The following is a 23,602-nucleotide window of genomic DNA, read 5'->3' on the forward strand; positions in this document are numbered from 1 at the left end:
CCTGGGAGCCGGCCGTACACGGCCAGGACTGGACCGCCCGGACCCTAAAGCACCGCTCCACCTTCTGGAAGCCGAGGCCTCCCTGGACCTCAGCTTCTCTAGCCGCCAGAGCAAGGGCTTCCCTCTGAGCAGCTGGTCCGTGGTGGCCAGTCCCACAGCCCGGCTGTCACACTGGGGGGCTGGGCTGGGGGGCCACGGCAGTGCTGGCCGAGGGCCTGTCTCCAGCCCTGCAGCCTCTCTCGGGAAGGGGCGCAGACGTGACCGTGCCCAGCCCGAGCTCCATGGTGCTCCAGCGGGGAAGGGAGTCTGGCCCACAGCTCTGTAAACGGTGGTCACTTTCCCCACCATGGGTGGCATGGGGTGTGCCGGGCTCACCCTCCCCTTGGCAGCAGGTGGCCTCTCTGTGTCTCCCCTCAGGTCCCTGCAGTGACTGGTACCCCCCCCTCCCCCGCTGGCCCCCACGCCTCACCCTGCTTCCCGCCCCCGCTGCACGTTACCACCCTGGGCGCCAAGAGAAAAGGCCAAGTGGCAGCGTGCACGCCAACACCAGAGCCACCCTCAGCTCCGGCGACGGGCCGGCAGAGCCGTGGTTCCCAGCCGCACGTGGCCGAGGCGGAGAGGAGGGGTCCCCGAGCAAGGCTCCCCGGGAGCCGCCTGCCAGCCCTGTCCCCGCCGAGTCTCCATCAGTGAGGCGAGGTGTGGGACAGGCTGAGGCCCAGGGAGCCAGAGCCCAGCCATGCCGCGAAGGAGCTGGGCGACTGTGGGCACCAGCACCCCGACCCTCTGACCATAAGCGCAGATCCGACTGGGGAAAGGGAGTGCGGGCTGAGAGGGGGGTCTGGAGGCCACCCGGTGCCAGGAGCCACTCTCGTCCCGACCAGCCAGGCTGGGAGGCCATGCCGAGTACCCTGAGTTCCCCTCAGCCACCAGGGCCCTGCAGAGAGGCCCCAGCCACATGCCCCCAGCGAAGTCTGAAACCAAGCGTCCGAAGGACCGTGCTGGCCCTCCAGGAAGGACCCAGTGCAACAGTCCAGACTCAACACAAGAGGGTCGCTCGTGTCCGGGCTACGCAAGGCGATGGGACATGAAGAGTCAGGACAACATGACACACTGGGCCGGGGGGGGGGGGGGGGTTAAAGCATGAATAGAAAACATCGGAGGTGCTGGATCCAGCAGACAACGTCTGGAATGAAAGTCTTGTCGGGGAGCGCTACAGCAGTGGAGGCCGCAGAAGAAAGCGTTAGTGAACTTCAGACAGAAATCATCCAGTCTGAAGGAAAAGCGGAGAAAAGAACTGAATACCAGAGATTCGGTTCCACAGGGAGACGCAGTCAGGTGGCCCATCACGGGCATTACGTACCGAGCCCGTCACTGGGGTTCTGGGAAGAGAGGAGGGAAAGACATTAGCAGGAAAAAAACATGGACTTGAAGAAATAATGCCCAAAGTTTTCCCAAATATGATGAAAAATGCCAACCCACAGATCCAAGAGGTTCGGCAAACCCCGAGCAGAACACGCAGACCACCACCGCCACCAAGATACTTTACGCTGAAAACCAAAGGTAAAAGTAAAATCTTAAAAGCAGCCAGAAGAGAATAAAAGCATTGCATGTAAGACAGGAAATAAGAAATGCTTCTCGTTTCTCATTGTAAATAATGTGCTACAATTTGGATATTTGTGTTCCTCCAAAGTTCACGTGTGGAAACTAACCCCCAAAGATGGTGGCACTAGGTCAGGCGCCTTGGGGAGGTGGTTGGGTGATGAGGGCGGGCATCCGGGCCCCCGCTGGAATGGGGTTCTTGTGAGAGACCCCAGAGAGCCCCTCACCCCTTAGGCCCTGGGAGGACTCGGCCAGGAGTCCGTCTGTAAACACCATGCAAAGAGCAGACAAGAGCAGCTTGAGCCTGAAACGTAATTGGGAAAGACCTCCTCTAGATCGAAGGGACGAAAGAGACAGAAGAGTGACATGGGGCATGATCTTGGTTCAAACTAATAGCCACAAAAGAGGTTGGGGGACACTCTGGACGCTTGTCATCTGGACAAGAGAATTGACTGTTACTTTTCTCAGGTGGGATAATGGAATTGTGGTTCTGCAGGGAACGTCCGTCCGTCTTTAACAGAAGCAGGTGGAAAGATGAGGGCTCATGTGTCACAGCTTCTGCAGCCTACACTGAAACGTCCGGCAGCGCTCAGAGGACAAAGGGAGAGGACGAACACGCAGGGCAGTCTGGCCGTAATTACTGGGCCCAGGCAGGGGAGGTCCAGGGGTCATTATGCTATTCTCCCATATTATTCTTCCATTATGAAAATTTTCATAATTAAAAAAAATCCTGCAGTTATCCACGGATCGGATTTCCAGGAGGCTCAGCCATCTGGTGCGCAGGCACATACCCAGAAGCAGGAGGGGCGGCTCGGCATCCACCGTGGCGGTCACCAAGCACTCCAGGCCAAGGCTGCCACGTGGGTATTTACTGCTCGAGCCCCAGCATCCACGCCACCTGCCCATCAGCTCGCATTTCCATTCAAGTGGTTTGCAAGAAGCTTACTTCACCCTAATCCGATCATTCTATCCTTTGATCTCAGAGATTGAGCCAAGGACCAAATGTGATGGACCCCGTCCCTGCAGAGTGGGCAGGAGGGAATGAAGATGTCTCAGGAGTAGTCAGCAAACAACTTGAGAATATAGGGGGAGCCAACTCTAGGATAAGCTAACCCTGCAGAAGCAGCACACAGGGGTTAAGGATCATCCTTGGTGACATGTGGAACTGCTGGAGCGCACCTCACCTGAAGCTGCCACTACTGGTTGGTCTGTTGTAAAGGCCAAAGGATTCACTTGCTTGCACTTGCTTGCACTTGCTTGCCACCGGAAGCGTCCTTGAGTGCTATGCAACTCTATAGGGGAGTCTTTCAGGACCTCCCTACAGCCTTAAATCGGTAAATAAATTAGGTGTCCCATTCTGAAAACTCTATCTCGCTTCCCAGAACTCAGGAGTGTAAACCCTAAAAACTAGGAAAGGGACGGGCAGCTGCAGGTAGGCATGCCAACACCGTGGAGCACTGAGGGCTGGCAGCACGCAAGCAGATGGACTCTCCACGGAAGAGGGAGCCAGATGCTCACCCTCATGCATCGCTAGGGAAAGGCAAATGAAAACCACAACAAGATACGACTTCATACCCACCAGTCTGGCGAAAGTTCAAAACTAAGATAATATCAAGAGCTGGCAAGGATGTGCAATGCCCAGAATGCTTATACACCACCAGTGGGTGTGGAAATTTGTGGAATGCCCTTTAGAAAGCGACTGGGCACATACATACACATGTCTATACATACATGTGTGGTTATTTGCATATGTGTATACGTGGACATACATGTATGTAGATGGCAAAATATGGACAGTTGGTGAATCTAACTGGAAGGCATTCAGGTACTCATGGTCTTATTCCTTTGACTTTCCTGTTGGCTTGAAAATTCTCAAATATAAGCTAGGGGAAATAAACTAAAGAAGGCAAGGAGAAAAAAATATACACAGAACCAGCGGACAAATAGCACAAAATAGAGCAGAAACTTCCAACTTAAGTGTACTAGAAATTGCACCGAACAGACATGGACCAAGCTCAAGCTAAAAACCACCATTTGCAGGTGGAAACCGTTAACTGGAGTTGACAAGAGAAGGTTAACAGATATCCAGAATACTCTGCATGTGGCACGCATCAGGAGAGATCAACAAGTCACTCTCAGAACAGAGCCCACCTCCAAACAGAGGGAGGGCAGAGGGGTGGAGGGCGGGGACCCCTCCCTGGCGCTGCTTGCTGCTCAGGACTCCTCTAAGGTTTTCTGGGCTGCTCAGCTGGCTTTAGAATGGGAATAGTTTCTGGCAGGAGACATTGTTCCTTTTCCTCTTCAATGTCAAATTCTTGCAGGCTCCTCTCTGATTACCTCACTTCCAGGTTTGTCCCCTCCCTGTCCACCTGGGAAAGCCTCCGACCTAAGACATTGCTCAGGGCCAAAGGTCAGCAAAAGCAAAACACCCGCGGAATGCAGCCTTGGTCTATCTGCCTGGAAATTCACCTGGGAGTCTACACCTAGAAGTCTGGTGCACCATGAAGTTTGCTTCTGGGAGCGCAGGTGCACCAGAGTCTGCTCTTGGAAGCACAGGTGCACCGGAGGGTCTGCCCCTGGGAGCGCAGGTGCACCTGAGGGTCTGCCCCTGGGAGCGCAGGTGCACCAAGGAATGACTCTGTACCCAGATGGGCTGGTACACCAGGAAGCCTGCACACTTTACCTGAGGACGTGCTTGGGCTTTCTCTCTAATTCCATTTCACACACTGGCATCTCTCAGCTCATCCCTGGGCTGGCCAGTCACACCATCCTCAGAAGCTGCCCTTCTGAGGAACACGGGAGGCTGGGTCTGCCTTTCTGCCCAGTGGAGGGGACCCAAGACGTCCTAGGGACTGAAGGTCCTTTCTTTCCAAAGGGCCCTGCATTTTCTGGGCAGCTTACCTCAGACTCATGTCTCTGCCATGTCTCAAATTTGGCCCCCTCTCCCCCCACATGTGGCCAGGAGATGAGGCTCACTCAGCAGCAGCCTTCCCCGTGGTATTGAGACCCGGGTGGTCTCCAAAGACAGGAGGTCTAGCCAGGTGGAGGTGACGGCTTTGCTGTCCTGAACTCGCAGAAAACTCGCCGCCCCTTGTTTCCGAGCTGGGACACCCGTCTGGGGACACCTGGTGCTGGCAGGGCAGGTCCCCCCATTCCCCTGCCCCGAGTTGAAACCGAGGCGGGGGCCAGAGGTGCAGAGGCCAGAGCACCTCAGGGGCCAGGCCCATAAGGAGCCAGGTTCAAATCCAGACCTCACCACAGCCCATGGGACTGCGGGCAGACCGCTTGACCACGTCCACGTTTACAAAGTGGCTGCAGTAATTGGTCCACTGCCGAAGTTGTTGTGGGAAGTGGAGAGGGTGACAACCAGGCCGTTTGGGGCCGGGCTGCACCACACCGCTGTCATCCTCATCCTCATCGGCATCCCTGTCTGAGCTGCCGGGCACGGAGCGGCCGTCGTGAGCATGCAGCTCCCCAGCTCAGTGCGCTCTGGGCCACGTTGAGCGAGGTCCTCCCGTGATCTAAGGCAGGAGGCCATTCCCTAGACACCTCTCAACACCTCCTAGTTCCCTGTGGGGCTTCTGCTCTGGAACACGGAGGAAATAGTGTGACAAACCTCAAACACGCAGGAAGCCAGACTGCACAGACCACACGGCACATGATCCCATTTGCACGACATCCTGGAAAGGCAGCATCATGGCCATGGAAGAGAGATTTGCCGGGATCGGGGGCTGACAACTCTGCATGTACAGAGAGCTTGCTTGTCCCAATTCCCAGAGCCGCGTGCCACTGTCCCAGTCGGTGGCTCGGGCTGCCCAGACGACACACCACGGGCTGGGGGCTTGGAACAGCAGACCTGTGTTTCTCGCCGGTCTGGAGACCAGAAGTCTGAGATCGGGGTGAAGGCAGCTGGGTTCTGGAGAGAGCTGGAGATGCCATCCTCCCGCCGTGTGCCCGCCCTGCAGAGAGGCAGGGAGAGCTCCCTGGTGTCCCCTCCTGGAAGGGCACGGATCCTGTTGCATCCACACTAGTACTTAAACTACCTCCATAATGGCCACGTGCATGCGTGTGCATATAAAATTTGACGACCTGACTCCCAAATCTCCGCGGAATCACGAAGCACCAAGAAGAGCCAAGATACTCTTGAGGAATGACCAGGTAGAAGGGCCTGCCTACAGATCCCAGGATTTCCTGGAGATGGTGAGGAATGGGTGCTGCTGGTGGGAGAAGACAGGAGATCATAGGAGACGGGACAGGTTTTTTCTCCTTACAGTCAGTTTGGAGACCTGATTATCCACAGAGGAAAAAATATTACTCAGACTCTGGCTTCACACTGTCTACAGAAATCAATGTCAGGTGGATTAAAGACTTCACAATGAATGATAAATCCACGGCTCGTCTGGAAAGGCATACGTGGGGGAGGGGGAACCACATGACTTCAGGGTTGGGAGAAACTTCTTAAGCAAGACACAAACGGCACGAACTGTAAAGAGAAAGAGGAATTAATTGGGCTGCATGAAAATTTCATACTCCTTTCCGTTCACCAAACGGCACACAGAAAATGGAAAGATAACGCACAACGGGGAGATGTTTGAAGCGCAGATGTCCAGCAGCGGCCCACTTAGGAAATACACGAGGAACTCTTTTTTTGTTGTTGTTTAAGATTTTATTTATTTGACAGAGAGAGACACAGCGAGAGAGGGAACACAAGCAGGGGGAGTGGGAGAGGGAGAAGCAGGCTTCCCGCCGAGCAGGGAGCCCAATGCAGGACTCGATCCCAGGACCCTGAGATCATGACCTGAGCCGAAGGCAGACGCTTAACGAGGAAGCCACCCAGGCGCCCCTACACGAGGAACTCTTAACTACTCACTGAGGAAAAGATCAAAACAATTCTTTTTTAATGGACAAAAGACTTGAACACGTGCTTCACAGAAAAGGAAATTCACAGGGGAAAGGAACACAAGCAAAGCTGCAGATCTCATTAGCACCTAAGGAAATGCAAATAGCAGTCACTAGGCTCTCAAAAACCGTGACAATCTGACAAAGCCAAGTGTTTGTGAGGACGGGGAGGCGTCCTGTCCCTTCCGCAGGCTGCCTGCACTGCGGAAGATCAGGAGCCTGGCAGGGGTGCACAGCGTGGACACAGCAGATCCCCCTCGGGGCGATTTCGGTAAGTAAGCGTTTGCGCCCCGTGTGCCACCAGAAGAGGATTTGTTGTGTGTGAGTGGCAGCGCTGTTTCCAAGCGTGGGGCGCGCGCCACGGATCAGCACGAGAGCCTGGCACGGATGAGCTCGGCGGCGCAGGTCCACTCGCAGCCCAGCCAGCCGAGGAGTCCCCAGGGTGAGTCCGTGTATTCCAAATTCCCAAGCAGACAACAAAGAGTACCTGGCATGCGTTTGGGTGGCGAAACGGTAACTAAAATGTGGGGAATGATGATCACAAAAGTCAGGTTCATGGTTCCAAGGCTGGGGGTGGGGGGCTTCTAGGGAGTGGTCAGGGCCGGTGGTGTCACCGATGGTCACAGCTTGTGTGTCTACGATGCACTTCCCTTCCCTCCTCCCCACCCGCGCCATCCTTCCCTCCCTCCTCCCCCCCCCCCCACGAAAACTCACCTCCGTGGACCCTACCAACCACACAAGCTGGAGCCTGGCACCCAGGAGGAGCTTAAGCGATGTTTTTTCCCTGCAGTCAGGGCACTGACCCTGCGCACACCCCCTAAGCACTTACCACGTACAGGCTCCGGTGAGCGGGGGGCCATCCTGGGGACCGTCCTAAGCAAGTGTCCTGAAGATGGGCAGAGGGGCCACGTGACTCCAAGCACTTGACCAGCTGCGGGCCCATGGGAGTGCGGTGGACAGGGGCCGCTGGAGCTCCCGATGCCACAACGCCTGGTGTCCCTCAGGAAGGGGCGGGCTGGCCGGAGGATCTCAGGCAAACATGGAGCAGGCAGAGTTCACAGCACCCCCGGGACCCAGGCAGTCCGGGAGGAGGGCTGCTCGCTGGGACGAGACACAAGTTCCCATTGCATCACCAGACAGAGCAAACAGGCCAACGTCCTGCACACAGGGGCCAGCTCAGGCTCCTTCTCCACAGGCTGTCTGTGTGGTGAGTTCCAGGGGAGGTTGTGGGGACTGTGCTGCCCAGCCTGTGTTCCCAGGCCAGCGCAGTGTCCCTGAGCAGTCCCTACAACCCAGACCTGGCTCCTGCTGGGCGCTGGGGGTGGGCAAAGGGCGTGGTCATGCAGGGGCATTTGAGGATGGCCCCAAGCTTGCCAGGGGTCCCCTGCCACAGGGTCCGTCCACTAGGGAAAGCTGCCCCTCTTCGTTTCCGGTCACCGTGTTCCTGCCCTCTTAGCTCCCACGATGGCGGTGGTTTCACATTGTGTCCGTCATGCCCACAGACAACCCATCCCATAAATGTACACATGTGCCAGGACAGACAATCTCCGGCAGAGGGACTCCCTTTTAGTTGCAGATATTCTTTCTAGAGTCTGCTACCTACTAGTTCCTTTAGTAGTTATTGGATGGATGGATGGATGGATGGATGGATGGATGGATGAATGGATGATGGATGGATAGATGCATAGATGGGTGGATGAATGGGTGGGTGGGTGGATGAATGGATGGATGGATGGGCAAATGGATGGATGGACGGGTAGATGAGTGGATGGGTGGTTAGATGGGTTTTTGATGGGTGGATGGGTAAGTGCGTGGATGGATGAGTGGAAGGTTGGATGGATGGGCGGATGGATGGATGAGCAGATGAATGGATGGATGGATGGATGACTAGATGAGCAGATGGGTGGGTAGACGGATTGTGGATGGGTGAATGGCTAAGTGGGTGGATGGGTGAGTAGAAGGTTGGCTGGATGGATGGATGAATGGATGGATGGATGAGTGAATGGATGGGTGGGTGGGTGGGAAGACGTCAGACAGACAGATAGATGGAGGTTGAATAAGTGGATGGGTAGATGAGAAGATTTAAGAATAATTGGACAAGAAGATAACCAGAAGGGAGGATGAAGGGTATGTAAGTAAGTGAATGAGTGGGTGGACAAATGAGTGGGTGCATGGTGTTGATGTGAGATTGTTTTTATGTCCTCAAGCTGGCTTTTATACTTAGAAAATACTACTTAGAAATTAGTTTTTTAAAAATTAAATTTAGGAAAAATTTAAATTTTAATGTATTAGTGTTACAAAACCAAAACCCTAAGTGTTCTCCCTTGAGCTATTAGTTCAATCTATGAATCTTATCATTATACTTAAAGTCTAAGAAATTTTAAAATTATTTTTAAAAAATTCTTTGTTTTTTGAGGAGGATTGTTTTTTTTTAAGATTTTATTTATTTATGTATCAGAGAGAGAGAGCACAAGCAGGGGAAGCGGCAGGCAGAGGGACAAGCAGGCTCCCCACTGAGCAAGGAGCCCGATGCGGGACTCGATCCCAGGACCCTGGGATCATGACCTGAGCAGAAGGTGTCCCAAAGTGTTCTTTGATTAACATTAGGTCCCACTTTCAAATTTATTTAATAAAACACCTTCAAAATTTTAATTATATTAACACACTTCATGTATTTTATCTGATAAACTTTCCCAAGTTAAGTTTGCAATTTTTATAAATCTAAAAGATAACTTCCTTATCTTTATAGGATGAGCCACAGATTCATTTAAGTGTTCAACACAGTCGGGGTGCCTGGGTGGCTCAGTTGGTTAAGCGTCTAATTTTGGCTCAGGTTATGATCTCAGAGTCCTAGAATTGAGACCCATGTCTGGCTCCCCACTGAGCAGGGAGTCTGCTTCTGCCCTCTGCCCTTCCTCCTGCTCGTGCTCTCTCTTTTTCTTCTCTCAAATAAATAAAAAAAAATCCTAAAATGAAAGTGTTCAAAACTGTCTATAAACTTTATGGGACTTCAACTTAAAATCCTAAGTCTAAATCAAGTAATCAAATATATATCTTATATTTAAAGGTTGACTTGTTTATCTGATAGCCCAAATCCTCTTAAACATCACAAATGCTTATAATAGCAAAGATGCCCAGATTCCTTCACGCAAAAATATCAATACATGGAGCCAATACCAATAAAACGTTTCTACACTTAATTCTCAATGGCCCTCGCCATGTGGGGCCAAGGTCAGCAGCTTCTGCCAGCCCGTCCTCTTGGGACAAGCTCAGGCAGGGAGAGAACATTCTGCTCTGCTGGTGGTTGCCATGGAAAACCCTTTGCTGCTTGTTTTTCTCCTCCACTGATTAAGGAGGAGACTCCCCAAGTGACAGAGCGTCCCTGGGCCTCACCGCTGGCCAGCTCTGACTTATCGCCTGACATTTCCCAAGAGCCGACTACCCTGTCCTGCCACAAATAGACTGATGTGGGTCCCTCGAGGCGGTCCCGCCTGCACAGCCTCCTGTCTCGGGGGAGTTGGGGACCCAGGGGACACAAAAGGGAGGCAGATAATGATAATAAGCAGGCAAGAGGGCAGACTGTCCTGTGGGACCAGCGATCACAGCAGGGGCCTCTGGGGGAGCCAGAAGAAAAGAGACTCTTGACGGAGTAGCTGGCCCCTGGAGCCCACTGGCCCATGAGGTGGTGAGCTCCCCGTCGCTGAAAGTGTACAAGCTGAAGCCAGTCAACCCCCTGGCAGGCAGATTAAAGAGTCCAAGGGACGACAAATTCTCTAAGGTGCCTCCCAGCTCTGAGTTTCCATGAATCTAACACTCTCACTGGATCCCAGGATTCTGGATCATTCCAATGGAATCAGAGTATTAGGCAGCTGCTGGCTTGTCCAGGGGTAGGGCCACCTTAGCTGTGTGGTCAGGGAGGGCATCCTGGAGGAGGTGCCAGCCAAGAAAAGAGCTGGGGGAAGCGCGCAATCCCAGGAAGCAGCCTGCGCAAAGGCGTCAGGCCAGAGGGGTCGATGAAGTCGAGGAGGGGCTGTGGATGGATGGATAGATGATGGATGGATGATGGATGGATAGATGCATAGATGGGTGGATGAATGGGTGGGTGGGTGGATGAATGGATGGATGGGTGGATGAATGGATGGATGGACGGGCAGATGGATGGATGGATGGGTAGATGAGTGGGCCTTGCTGGCAAAGGCATGAGCTCACGGTCACACTCGGAGCAGGAGGGGCTCCCAGGGCACGATGGACCAAGCAGGCCGGGCAACTGCTTGTCACTGCCTGATCCCCCTGCTGCCGCCCGAGGCCGCGTGGAGACCTCCTCTCCCGGCCTCTGCCTCTCGCTCTCTGTCTCTCTGCCCACAAGCTGGGCAGGGGGAGCTGCTGGTGGTCCCCCCTTTTGGGTCTGACAGCCCCAGAGGTGGCTCTGGCCTCTCCCCACCACGGGCACAGCTGAGGGGACTCCCCGGTGACCGAATGGAGCCACGGGAGGGGGCCCTCGTCAAGGCCAAGCCTCCAACCCAGCTTCTCTTGGCCAGGACCTCCCTCTGCCCGGCTCCCAGGACCACGTGTCCACAGGGGAGAGAGGCGTGTCCCGCTTGGGTGCCTCTAGGACCCCAGCAGAACTCACCATGAGGTAGTGAGCTCCCCGTCCCTGCAAGTGTACAAGTTAAAGCCAGTCGACCACCTGGAAGGCAGGTTGGAGAGTCCAGGGGACAAAGCCCTGGGGTTCCAGAGGCTTCTCTGGGCTCCCGTCCAGCGGCCGCCCGGCCTTCCTGGCTGAGCTCCCACAGGCCCGCGTCTCAGGGGCTGCTTGGCCACACCGGGCACGGCGGGCTCTCCATGAAGGCCCCACTTAGGGAGCAGGCAGCTGGGGGAGACTGCAGGGATGGTTGCATCGCCACTTCCGGGCCTCAGGACCAGGGAAGGGGGTGGTGACTAGACCCTGCACCCACGGGTCTGCCTCCTGGCGCCCAGAGCAGGACTCATGAAGGATGGGGTCTGCCTCCAGACTAGCCACCCAGCCCGGGGCCTCGGCTGCCCGCAGGACTGGGAAAGGCCTGGGGTGTCTCCCGGTCACTGTGGGGGACCCCTCCCCACTCCGGCTTCAGGATTCCCAGCTGCCAGCCAGGGAGCCCCACAGCTACCCACCTGCCTGGGGAGGGCCCTGGGGAATGCAGGGCTGCAGGGGGTGGGCTGGGGAGCCAAGGTACAGATCCCACCGTAGACAGGCACATGCTGACCCTGCAGCCCGTCCAGAGAGCTGTTCTGAAGGCACCAGGTCTGGCCCTGCCGGGGAGACTCGGAGACCCCTGCGGCTTACACACTTGGGCGCCTGGTCTGCCCTTTCGGCTGTAAATCAGGAGGTCGTCACCGGAGCTGCTGCCCAAATGGAGGAGTGAGCCAGCCTGCACCTGAGCCCTCCTCCCAGCCCTGTCCGGGCCTCAGAGATAGAGGATGCCCACCGCGGGCCCCGCATGAGGCAACAAGGGAGGGAGGCTTGGGGTACAGACGGGGAGATGGGGTCTCCGGGGCCTGGCCGGGGTCCCACAGCCAGGACACAGCAGAGCTGAGACTGGAGGTCAATCCCCCCTCCTCCCCCTCCCCTCCTAGCTCCTCACCCTCTCCCCATACCCCCTTCTTCTTCTTCCCCTCCTCCTCTGGCTCCTCCTTCCCAGCCCAACTACCAGGGCTTGGCCAACCCTTGCCATGTTCCCCACTTGTCCCTCTTTGGTTGGGGAAGAACAGCCCCGACCCTGGCATTTTCCTACAAGGCAGGAAGTGACTCTGTCCTCAAAGACAAGGTTCCCCAAGGGCAGGTGCTTCCCTGCCCCGGGCATTCAGAAGCCCAGCACACAGCCGTTAACAGGCAGTCCCCAGCTGCAACGGGCCGATTCCTGCCAGGCTGTGAATCAGGCCTCTGCCGGGGCAGAGCTGGGAAGCCAGGGGTGCCTGGGGAGGCCGGGGGTGCCTGGGGATGGTCCGCGGTCTGGCAGCCCCTCCTCCTCGCCGCCTCCCAAGGCAGCACTCTTCCCGCGGGCGAGCTGGACGCCAGGGACTGCTGAGGTGGGATGTGAGTGGGAAGGGATACACACGGCTTCCGGGACGGGGGCAGTGGGTGGCAGTTTGGGCTCAGAAGGAGCCCAAACACACCTTGGGGGAGCCGCTGTCCCTCTCTGAGCCCCAGGTCCCTGCCCTGACATCCACATCAGGGTCTCTTCTCCTGGCGGGCAATGGGCCAGTCACCCAGGCCGTGGCCGGGACAGGGCTTTGTAAGCTATAAGGTGCCATCAGCTGCGAGGTGGGGCCTCTGGCCACAGGGTCCAGCTCCCCAGTGAGTGGGGTTCACGTGCCACTCAAACAGGCCGAGATGTGGATCCCCATCCAGTAAGGCCTACCTGCCTACGATCTTCATGATGCAATTGGAGATGTAGTTTCAGGGGAGTGTAGTAAAGCCCCCAGGGGCTGGTGCTAAGGATCCTGGCGGCTGGGGTAGATCTGCTGGCTGCACCCCCAGAAGTGAGCAGAGCAGGCTCAGAGACCCGGGTGCACTCCTGGATCCCCACTCGCCACTCTCCCAAGTGTGTAAGCCTCTCACTCCCTGCATTAAATCTGTCCCCACTGGAGGCACCGGAGTGGTCCCTACTCCTGCTCTCAGCTCACAGCGGCCTGGAGACCAGAAGATTCTGTGCCAGCCCCTTCCCATACCCCAGCACCCCTCAGGGCACCAGCACTTCCCTAGTGGGCCCACACACCCCGGCGTGGAAATGAGCACGTGAAGGGATATGGGGCTCGCAGGTGCCATGTTCCAAGCACCAGGCCGGGAAGAGCAGTGGGGGTTGAGGGGAGGGCACACTGCCCCATCTCATTCCCCGCCGGGCTTTCTCCTGCAGAAGTTGTTGTTAGTCCAGGGTCTCTGAGAAGCAGACACCACAACAGGATGAAAAGTGCATGGACTTTATTGAAGGAAATGCCCACGAGACATGATGGGGAAGGGGCGTTATTGGTGACACAGGGGTGTGACCTCATGCCAAGGCTGGGCTTGGCCGGAAGCAACCCAGGCCCCGTGTAGTCCAAGAAGGTCCAGAAGCCTGTTACGGAGTCCTCAAGTCAGAGCTGGCCATCAGAAGGGCACTCCCGGGATGGGCCTGCCTCGATGTCCCTGCTGGCCCCAGCATGCACATGTCGATGGATTGCAACTGGACCCTGGGCTGTGGTTCAGGTCCACGAGGCATCCCACGCCCCACCATGTGTGTCTGTGTATTGACTGTCTCCCCACAAAACGAACCTTCCAAGAGCAGATGTCCCACCTGTGCCCACCTGTGCCCCGAGCCCTGAGCTGAGTGGCCCGTGGACACTTCACTGACGTGTGCACGGAGCCAACAGGGGCCCCAAGGCCTCCCATTCTGCAGGCAGCGCCTCTGCGACTCGGCCCTCCTCCATCAGGACGCAGAGTCTCTTCCTGGACCCCTGCAGGAAGCTAGGCCATGCGGCCCCTTCAGCCAGCAGCAGCAGTGCGTGGGAGGCCCTCGAAGCCGAGCCGCACCTCCCCCTCCCCATGGGGGACACCGGCCAGACCAGCCCCATCCCGCTGGTGACGCGCAGCCCAGCACAGCTGTGGGAGGGAGGCTATGCGGAGCCCTCAGCTCCAGCCGGGCCAGCAGCCAGCCGCAGAGACCAGCAGGCCACCTCCGACCACAGAGGCCGCCCACTCAGTCCAGGCTCCAAGCAGGATGAGATTGTTGGTGGTTCAAGCTGCTAGTTTTGAGGGGCTCCCTGTGGCGGAAGCTAACGGCAGAGCCTCCTGTTCTTCCTCGGGGTTTCCACTTCCCCGCAATGTGAGACCCGGTCCCTCGGGAAGCATGGACGCCGCACCGATCCCCACCTCCCCACCTTGAGCACCAGGCTTCAAGCTCCACACACGGTGTGAATTCAGTGGGTCAAGTTTGCTGAGGATGAGGAACCCCACGTTGTAACCATAAACACCGCCATTTGTCACCTGGCTTTCCAGACTGGGGAACAGACGGCACGGTGAGTGTTCACGCCCCCGTTTCGGGATGAAGGCGCTGAACGGGCATCAGCCGGGCCGTGGGAGCGGCAGGTGGAGGAGAGGGGGTGGGTTGTCCCTCCTGGTGGAATCTCTGCGTTCATGCACACTTTTCTTCCAATGTTCATCACAGTATTTCCCAGATCTGGCCACTGGGAGCCCCGTGGCCGGCTGCTCGTGTCGGGGGACGCATGCCCATCCGTCTCTGGGGCTTCCTGCACTGCCCTGCCCCCGGGATGCTGCGGGCCCCTCCTGACCTGGGCCTGGCGCGAGCGTTCCCTGGGTGCCCTGGCCTGGCCCGTAGGGCTCGGCTTCGGACTGGGCGGCGAGCTCCACGCTCTTGGGCTGCAATGCTCCCGGCTCCTTTCCGGGCTCGGAGCCACAGAATGGATTGCTTCCTCGGGATGGTGAGTTCTTCTGCAGCTTCGTGTTCAGACACAAGCCCCCCTGTTCTTCTCCTCCCCTGCTCTGTGCTCAGGGCTGCTCTCCCACCACCCATGGAGAGGGCCCTGGTCCCCAAGGACACGCGCTGGCTTCTCCTGCCGTCAACCCCGAATACACACAGGGTGGTTCCTCACTCGTCACTCAGCCCTGCAACCTTCAGCAGCAACCAGCCCGCAAAGGGCGGCCCGAGGTCACTCCGCACTTAGAGAACCGTGCCCAGAAAAGCCACGAACACCTTCCGCCCTGTTGTGCCATCAAAGTATTGAGGTTCACTGGTGCTGTTGGATTCCATTTTAGAGTTTTTCACCCTTGCCGATTTAATTTTATTTTCTGAATATGCGAATCATACACATAGTTCAAAAGTCAAAACAGTATTAAAAAGCGACCCACAGAATTCTCCTTTCACCTGCTCCCAGGGGACCCTACCAGTTCCTGCTTTGAGGCTCTATCAGCCCTGGGGAGGGGACATGCAAACCACAACATGCAAACAATGTGCAAACCCCAACGTGCAAACCACATGCAAAAGAGGCAAACGGAGGAACAGCTGGGTTCCTCAGGAGCGGCCTGAGTGCTCGGTACCGGTACCGGGAGCTGCAAACCCAGAACACAAGCCCCCAGGGCCACCAACACTTGCAGCACCTGTGGCCCAAGGGTCTTGTCAAAATGAAAACAATCCAGTTTCATGGCTGGGAGGAGCTTGAGGAGCAGCGGCTAGAGGTGTGTGTCCTGGATGGGGTCCTGGGCAGAAAGGACAACAGGAAAAAACAAAGGAAATCTATAAAAACTATGGGCTTCTGTTAATAATAATGCATCAAGGGGGCCTGGGTGGCTCAGTCATTAAGCGTCTGCCTTCGGCTCGGGTCGTGATCCCGGGGTCCTGGGATCGAGCCCCGCATCGGGCTCCCTGCTCGGGCTCTCCCTCTCCCACTCTCCCTGCTTGTGTTCCCTCTCTCGCTGTGTCTCTCTCTGTCAATAAATAAATAAAATCTTTATAAATAATAATAATAATGCATCAATATTGGTCCTCAATTGTGAGAAATATACTGTCCTAACAAAAGGCAATAATAGGGAAACTGGCATATGGCAAATCTCTGCACTCTCTTCCTGGCTTTTATGTAAATCTAAAATTGTTCTAAAAAATAAAGTTTATTTTTTTAGGTGTAAAATAAAATAAAATAATGCTTTTTCTGTAAACAATCTGCTGGAAATCCCTGGTGGGTCCCCAGTCCCCCCCCGACCAGCCTCCCCTGGCTTCTTCAGCCCCCCTGTGCTCCTCGATCCTGCTCCTGCGAAGGTGGGAGCACCGGCCCCGCTCTGGACCCCCACGGAGCTGCAAGGGGCCAAGGAAGCTACCGCTGGAAAGGCCAACCTCTGTGGGCACTGTGTGTCCTCTGCCTCCCCTTCTGCCCCAAACCGCGCCTGGACGGCCCAACCCCAGCTGCAGGGGCCTCTGGGAACGGTCAGGAAGACCACCAGGAGGGTGGCCGGGGCGCCGGACGGGGGCTGGGTGGACCTCCGAGGAGAGAAGCGCTCACACCTCCGGAGCACCTGCTGCCAAGGCCCGGCCCCTCCACTGCCACCTTGGGAAACAGGGACCTCGGATGAGCTGGTTCGGGAAGTTAACTCAAAAGGGGGGGGGCTTCGGCTTTTAAATCTCGGAGGCAAGGAAATGGATTTTCACCATACCGGCTCTGACCCGTGGTGTGCGAGGGACTCCATCTCCATGTGGCGGTTGGCAGAGCTGACCGTGTTCATTTCTGCTGGGCCCCTGGGAAGCTGGAAGGGGGTCTGTGGCTGCCCCCTAACCAGGGTTCTTCTCCATGTGCTCTCAGCCCTTCCCACACGTCCCTCTCGGCTGTCCCACGGTCCGCCTCCTGGGAGCCCAGCTCCCGCCTGGTGCACAGCAAGCTCTCGATGCACAGGAAGGAACGAACGGTCCCAGAAAGCTGGAGACTTCACACGGTGACGACAGTGCCCCTGGTGTGCCGCCATGGTTTCGAAGGACTAGGAAGAGAAGGAGGCTCTCCGAGGCAAGACCCAGAGCCCGCACATGCAGCCGAGCCCACGTGCACACAGAAGCGCGGGTAGGTGGCATGGGTTTGCCTTCAGAATGACGAGGCAAATACAGTGACGGGCACAGAGCAGGTGCTGCTGAGTGCGCATCCTCCGTCACCTACTGACGCCAGAAAGACCCCCGGCGATGATTTTGCCACGAGGAAGAGCCCCTAGCCTCCAACAGCCCTCCCTCCACGCAGCATTCCAGAAATAGCAAAGCAGCCCTCCTGAGCCGCAGGAGCCCACAGGGGAGCCCCTGCTCCCACGCCAGCAGCGTGGGTCCTCACCCGCAGGGTGTCACCGGCACCCAGCTGCTGGGGCCAGCCTGCCAAGCCACGCGGAAGCTGTGGGAAGGTGGCGAGGAGGAGGGGCACGTTGGGAGTCCGCACCCGCCTGCCTTCCATGAAGGTGGCCGTGGGTGACAACCTCTCTGCATTCAGGAGAAAGCACCAGCACCCTTCTCTCTTCGCTGATGGGGACTGAGCCTCAGGAGCTCAGGGACTAGGGTGCCCTTGCTGCTGGACGGGAATGGTTTGCTCTCCCCCCAGCATCCCCACCTGGGCCTGCAAAGTGGGCACCTCACTCTTTCTGAAGCACCAGGAGGTGGCTCGTGGGCACCTCGTGGCTCCAGGAAGGAGGGCTGACCTGTGGCCCTCGCTCAGCCCCTGGGCCCTCCCCGCAGACTGCCTGTCCCGGGCTGCTTCCCCCACCCCCACATGCAGCCGGTCAGCCAAGCCCTGAGGTCCACGTGATGCCGGGCCGAGACTCTGAATCACACAGACGTGGGCTTATCTGCCCCCTCGAGCTGTGTGACCTTGAGCACATGCCTTTCTGAGCCTCAGTTTGTCCCTCCTCGGAAGAGCAGTCAAGGTTGTGATGAATATTAATAATAACATATCCATTACGGTTTGGTTTGGCTACATAGACTAGACCCATCACAACCAAAGAGGCATAAACAAGATAAAAACTTACTTCTCTCACCAGTAAAAAAGTCTGAAGGTGACTAATTCGGGGTGGCTTGGCAGCCCCACGATGGCCTCCGGGACCCAGACTCGTGCCATTTGGTCTCCCCATCCTCAGTGTATGGCCTCCATCCCCAAAGCCACCTCGTGGTCCAAGATGGCTGCTGGAGCTCCAGCCATTGAGGCCATGGGACAGGAGGAAGACTTTTGGAAGAGTACAGGACAGAAAAGCACGCCTCCCTCTGTCTGCCCCAGGGACCTGCCTCATGCCCACTCCAACCCCGGAGGTGTATCCCACGGGCGCTGGAGCGCCGACTGAGAAAAAGAGCCCCTATCCTCAGATCCTTGTCATTTTACTTGGTTATTCAAAGACACGTGAGGGCTCCTGGCTGCCTCGGTCGGTAGAGCATGGGACTCTTGATCTGGGGGTCATAAGTTTGAGCCCCACATTGGGCATGGAGCTTATTTAAAAAAAAAAAAAATGTGAAATGTCTAAACATCTAGTGTTTTCAATGTTTTATCACGAAAAACTTGTAGCATGCAGAAGAGTGGAATTATTCCATGAACACCCATATGCCCTCCACCCAAACCGTCACCAGTTTTTACACTTGCTATATCCCGCCTCTGTCCATTTGTCCATCCCTCTCTCTACCCATCAGTCCCCCTTATTTCCGGCCGCATACCCACTTAGGCTGAACATATCAGTACAGATCGCCTCTAACAATTCAGCATGCGTATCACTACCCGGGCTCAGCATTTCATAGAGCATTTCCCAAGCAGTGACCACGCCAGTTTTCCGGGGATGCGGTTCCAGTGTTTGAGTAGCAGTCCGGAGGCAGAGGTCTGAGGTCAAGGTGTCGGTAGGGCTGAATCCTTGGGAGGCTGTGGGGGGAGCCTCCGAGAGCCTCTCCTGGCTTCTGGGGGTTTGCCAGCATCCTGGGCCTTCCCTGCTGGTAGACGCATGGCCTTGAATCTAGGCTTTCATCCTCACAAGGCATTCTTCCTGTGTGTGTCTGTGTCCAAATGTCCCCTGTTTATAAGGACAGTGTCCCCAGAAGGAGGGGAAGATGCGGACGCGGGAGGTGGCAGGGCCGGGGCCGTGCCAGGAGACGCCAAGGATGGCCTGCAGCACTTGGCCACGGCAGGCCCCAGGACACCAGGGCAGTCGTTGGGGGAAGAAAGTGCAAGCCGAGGGCTTCCTGGCCAGCCACGAGACCGCTCCGGAGGGGCCGACGTCAGGAGGTCTGGAGCAGAGGCCTGCTCCTTGGAGTCACCACTGAGAAGGAGCGCTCGCCTCCCAAGCTCCGCAGAGAGGATTCTGGCAAAGGATTGGCAGAGAGCATGAAGAGCAACCAACTGAAGACAGGTAAGACATTATCCAAAGTAGGCATGAGGACGGCGGACTAGAAACTGCTCGCACATGCGCGTGGTCCGGCAACACGGTGGCAGCGAAACAAGGCACTGGGGAGACACGGGACCGTGCAGCTGGCCCCTGGCCAGCTCCGTGCTAAGAGCCGGGGTCAAAGGACAGCACGCTGACTCCACAGGACAGGGGCAGAGCCTGAGAGAGCAGAGGAGGGAGGGCCTCAGGAGACCCTAGCTGGGCGCCCCCCAGCCCCCGCACCCAGACAGACATCCCCAAGCACAGGAGCCCGAGCGGGAGGCCTCTCCCAGGGCTTGCCCTGTGGGAGGATGACGGAGCATGCAGAGCGGGATACGCACGGCTGCTGGCGTCCATCCTGCCACAGCAGGAACCCCCTCCCCACTTTAATCCTGGGCTCTGCCCCAATCCCTCTCCTAATGTCCCAGACACATGGCCTCAGAGGGGGGTGGGCCACAGGAGCTGAAGGGACTGGGACGGCCCCCCACAGGACCCCAGCATGGAAAGACCCCTCCCTCACAAGCTCAGGGTCCTGTGCCCCAAACCGGGTTACCACTGCCCATAGACTGGCTTTCTCAGCTGAGGGTTTGAGGACCCAGTGCAGCCATTTCTTCCTTGGAGCAGGGCCAGCGAAGGGCCCTGGGGTTCACAGAGCAGTGGTGGGTTTCAGGATCTGAGACTGTCGCTCATGGCACGCGGGGGGCCATGCACGTTCCTCCAGGGACCACCGTGGTTCCCAGACCGGCTGCCATAGCCACCACCCCGGGAATCCTTGGCGACAGGGGCCGAGGAGAGGAGACACAGGAGCAAGGTCACCTTTCCAGCCTCTGATCTGAGACACGCCCAGAAGTCGCTGCCTGCTTGGACAGCTGAGATTTTCCGTCTGGGGAAAGAGGGTGGTCAGGTGGACCCCCGAGGCAGCCCTGCGGGGACGAGGCCTGGCCCAGGTTGAGAGGTGGGGCTCCGGGCGGCTCCTGGAACTCAACCGGCGCTCAGGGGAAAGGCCCCACCATAGCGTTTGCCACTGTCCCGCCGTGGCTGATGGCAAGCCACCAGCGTGCCCCTGCACACGACCGCTTTGAGCCTGTTTATAGTCAACGGTGGGGAGCGAAAAACCACCCTACAGAAATGTGTGTATCACTGGTTCATTACCCGTTTATGCCCGCCTTGTCTGGCTCCCAGCACCAGGCTCCAGAAGCCGACCCGAGCCGTCCACTGCACGAGAGCCTGGGCAGCGAGCACAGCAGCCACGGGGCCCCAGAGCAGGGGGCCTGCCCTGGCCACCCCGCCCTGCCCAAACCACTGCCCTCGGACCCCTCTGGCCTTCCCTCCCCGGCTGGGGTGGCTCCCAGGTCACGGGAAGGGCACAGCCGGGAGTAGGCAGGGTCCCCACGCACCTGGGGAGGGGCCCCGGTGATGCCCGGGAGCCTCCGCCTACCTGCAGCTGCAGGTTTTCCCGTCCCTGCCCCTCCCTGGCCCCGAGCAACTCTGGCTGGTCCGCCCCGCCTGCCCAGAGCCACCCCGCCCCTGGGGACACCTCACGTGGTGTGGCCCAGACAGGAGGAGGGCCCAGCCCCCCTGTACAGGACTCCGAGAGGTTAAGTCGGGGCCCAGGCTGCACAGCCCGGATGAGGGCAGCAGGGAACTGAGCCCACACCTGCTCGGTCTCACAGATGCCCGCCCAGCCCTGTGCCCAAGGGCCGCGCAGCGTCCAGGACACCAACCCCCTCCCCGGGTGGCCAGGCCTGGAGGTTTAGAGCTGGGAAGGAGGCCACATGTCAGCCCCGCCTCAAGTGCGCTGTGGGCCCCAGGGGGGCCGGGGGCCGGGGCGGGGGGAATGGGGGGCCCGGGCTGATTTGTGCCGCACGCGCATCGGGCTCCCCCACCTGCAGCAGCAGCTCCCGGCCTCCCCCGCGCCTGGGTGTTCCACTCAATCCCAGCACCCCAGGAAGATGTAAAGAGGCCCCGAGGCCTCATTAGGGTAATTTTCTTTCCGATTAGCTAAGTAATATGTTCTGAGAGATGCAAGCGGCTCTGCCTTCTCAGGGGTCCTGAGTAGGACACTCCCGGGCCAAGCTCAGAGCAGCTCCAGGACCAGGAGCCCAGACTCGGAGGGGCTCGGCAGACCCCGCGGCCGGGAGTGCGCAGGGCGGCAGCGGGCCAGGCCGGTAGGGGGAGGACAGCCCTCCCGCCCCGGCCCATTTTCTCCTTCTGTGAAATGGGGGGAAGTACTTTTCCTTCGTAGTTCTCAGAAGCTGAGAGCACAACGTGAGAATGGTTTGGGAAGGTAGAATTTCCCCACACCCGTGAACCATTCTTTGGCAAAGTAACAGGGATGCCAACCCTGAGCAGTGGTGGGTTTCACCCACAGCTCCTGAGCCGTGGTGCTGGCCTGGCCATGGAGGTGGACACAGCCCTCCCACCTGGGAAGTGGGAGCGAGAACCCTCGCCCGCCCCCCACTGCCCTGTCCCCCGCAGGGAGCACCAGCTGCTTCAGGGACCAGCAGACCGTGTGGACGGCCAGGGCGCCTCCAGGTCTCCACCGCCCTGGTGCCCGCAACACCTCCCTCTGCACCAGGGCTTCCCAGCCCCGCGCGGCTGCTGACCTGGCCCCTGCAGGACGCTGAGGCGGGTCCCTTGCCCCACCCCTAGATGTCTGTAGCCCCCACCCGAATGTGATAACCAACTTACCTGCAGGCATTGCCAACTGTCCCCTGGGGCAAAACGGCCCCAGCTGAGCAGCCGCCCTCAGGAGCCCACTGATCTCGTCACCGTGCAGACTCCTTCTGCAGCCTGGGGCGTCTCCAGCACAGCTCTGGTCCAGCCTGGCTCCTTACAGCCTGGGTCCAGCTGGTCCAGAGCGGTGCCAACACTTAGCAAGGGCTCGGCAAGGGAGGAGGGGAGGAGAGGGAGGGAGAGAGAGAGGAGAGGGAAGGAGGGAAGCCCCCCGGGGCTGGGAGCAGGGGCAGCCCGCCTCACACTGACAGGGCAGGGGGCTCCCCTGGGTTGAGGGCTCTCCGGATGCCCCGCGCTAGCCGAGCACCGTGCTGGCAGCCACCTCCTCGAGGAGGGATTCTAGGGGCCCATCAGCCACCAGGCGCTGCACCGTCCCCATCCCAGCATGACCCGAAGGCCTCCTGAGCTCAACAAGGACCACCACTCCCCAGCGTCCCCCTCTCGCACCGCCCAGCAGGCAGCTCCCGGCGCAGGTGGGCAGGCTGCCTCTCCGGTGCGGCCCTGAAATCTGGGGCTCCCTCTAAAGAGAAGAATACAAACTTACAGAATCAAAACCAGGTATGAAAGTGGACGTGGATTCAGAGTGAAAAGAAAATTAAGACAACTTCCAAGTCTTAAAAATCTGACAAGCACCACAGACATACAAAATGGGGGGGGGGACACATATGTTTATTAATTAGCCCCCTGCTCCCCCTCTATAAGACTTCTTCCTGCATTTCTTGGCCACATATTTTTCGTCATGTCGTATGACAATTTTACATCATGTTCCATAGAAGGAATAGAAACAGGCACATAGCTGCCTTTCTTAGAGCTTGGGTGGTGGAAACTTGCTTTTTCTCATTTACAGTTAGGGCGCAGAGAACGCGGCCTCCAGCCCGCCTGGACTCGCTGGGTTCGGCGCGGAGTCTGCTTCTGTGCCTCAGCAGCAGGAGGTATGATCAGCTCTGCTGCAGAAGAGTCCCACTTTTTAAAGGAAGTCATGATGGGAGGTGCACACGTGTGACTGTGTTCCGTGCATTCTCGAAGGCGTTTCCATTCTGCATCCACCTGCACATTCTGCAGGCTGTGGGAACAGCGGGAACGGTGCACAGGAGGGCTTGGCTCTGCACGTTCCTCAGCTCGTTGCCTCCACCGCCCGCATACTTGCCGCGCTGGGCTCGCGGGATGCGTTCCGTCCCATATCCTCCCTTGCCCTGCACCTCCAGGTCACGATGCCTAAGGGGCGTCCTGTGCCCGGGTCTGCATTTATAAAGGTGACCAAGTGATAACACAGAGGTCCATGCTGCTGACAGATAAGCTCAGTTGTACTCACAGCTCCCTTGACCAGAGAGGCCACACTCCCTGAAGGCCACAGCGGGAGCACCAGGCTTGGGGCCAGGGGAAGGCCTTCGAAGTCTTGACTGGGGTTTCCACAGGAAAGGAAGGGCAGGGCAGGGAAACCGCTCTGGACTGGCTAGGTTAAGTATTTCCAGCAGGCTG

General features: G+C 57.8%; 2 long non-coding RNA genes across 2 annotated transcripts; one reads left to right on the forward strand and one right to left on the reverse strand.

Annotated features, from left to right (window-relative positions):
• Positions 1 to 1,168: 1,168 nt before the first annotated feature.
• LOC118010761 lies at positions 1,169 to 7,832 on the reverse strand. Its single transcript, XR_004679322.1, has 3 exons — positions 7,328 to 7,832; positions 5,216 to 6,082; positions 1,169 to 1,379 (listed from the first exon to the last, which is right to left on the reverse strand). It is a non-coding gene; the product is annotated as an uncharacterized LOC118010761 (long non-coding RNA).
• On the forward strand, positions 6,411 to 15,356 carry LOC118010760. The gene is made up of 3 exons (XR_004679321.1): positions 6,411 to 6,940; positions 13,392 to 14,529; positions 14,679 to 15,356. It is a non-coding gene; the product is annotated as an uncharacterized LOC118010760 (long non-coding RNA).
• The last annotated feature ends 8,246 nt before the right edge of the window (positions 15,357 to 23,602 follow it).

Source organism: Mirounga leonina, unplaced genomic scaffold (assembly GCF_011800145.1).
Source record: "Mirounga leonina isolate KUSES-001 unplaced genomic scaffold, KU_Mleo_1.0 Mir_129, whole genome shotgun sequence".
Lineage (NCBI taxonomy): Eukaryota > Metazoa > Chordata > Mammalia > Carnivora > Phocidae > Mirounga > Mirounga leonina.